Below are 1524 nucleotides of genomic sequence, written 5' to 3' on the forward strand. Positions count from 1 at the left end.
AAGGAATTGGCTATTGATCTGATTTGAGAGATTGAATTACCAAGGAATTGGAATTCAATCACTTAAGATTGCCAAGGAGATCAATGAATGCATCGATTGAGGAAGAGATGAAAATGAACTTGATCCGGAGAATGCAATATCTCCTAAGCCCAATGAACTCCCCATTTCTGATCTTACCCATTCTCTTTAATTTCTGCCATTTACTTTTATGAGCATCTTCCCCATTCCCATTTAAGATTCTGCAATTTACTTTCTGCCATTTACATTCAGCTCTTTCTTTCCAGCATTTAAGTTTTCTGCCATTTACTTTCCCGCCATTTAATTTTATGCAAATCTCAAACCCAATTTCTGCTTAGCTCAATTAGAACATTCTTCCAATTAAAGTTGCTTGACCAATCAATCCCTGTGGGATTCGACCTCACTCTATAGTGAGTTTTTACTTGACGACAGTTCGGTACACTTGCCGAAGGAAATTTGTTAAAGGACAAGTTTCCGTGCATCAGAGATCCCAAACTAGATGAAGTTGATATCATTGAAACGAATTCATTATGATTATTATAACACAAAACACACACCTTGAAATCACAACTAATGTATCTCGCACGAGAAGAATAGAGTGAAATTAACGGCTGTACAAAGTACGATCTATTCAACCGTTTTTTCTATTATTTTTTAAAGAGATATATATTTTCTGTAATTGTAGAAGCCTTTTGTTAAAAATAATTATTCTGATAGGTATTAGTAATTTTATTTTTTTTAATTTATAAAAATAATTTATAAGAATATAAAATTTTACCAATTAATATGTAGTTAAAAAATTATCTTTAAATCTTAGTCATTACATTAGCTTTTGGCATAAGACAATGAAGTTACACAAATAAAAAAAAATTCATTTAGCTAGAACCTCAAATACAAATCAGCAGCAAAGAATACAACTCATACATAAACTACAGCGGTTTCCATGCTGTCACATTTCAACATAATTCGTGGCTGACAGCAGCAGATTCTACGCTACTGCCAGTAACGATTTCTATAAATACATGAAACATTGCGTCTTCATTTTGAAAATAATGCATTTACATAATTTTAAAGGTGTAACAATTTATTTACGTAAATTACCCAAATAATTATTTAATTATTTTTTAATCACATCCCAATAAATTATTTTTAATTATATTATTTTTATTCTAAATAAATTTATTTTTAATTAAAAATAAATTAAATAATTAATTAAATTATCATCTATCTATCATAAAAAAATCAAAAAATAAAAATAAAATTTATTTTAGAATTAAAAATAACGTTTAATTAAATTAAATATTAAAAATTTTAATATATTAAAAATAAAAAATATAATTAATATTTTTTATATATATACAAATTTTTTTCTCCTTTCCAAAAATTTATCTATTATTCATTTTACAAACATAAATAAAAATTTTGAATTTAAAATAAAATTTATTCTATTAAATTTTATTTTTATTTTATTTGATAAATAATTTTTTACGAATAAAATATTATTTT

This window comes from Arachis ipaensis, chromosome B03, assembly GCF_000816755.2.
Source record: "Arachis ipaensis cultivar K30076 chromosome B03, Araip1.1, whole genome shotgun sequence".
NCBI lineage: Eukaryota > Viridiplantae > Streptophyta > Magnoliopsida > Fabales > Fabaceae > Arachis > Arachis ipaensis.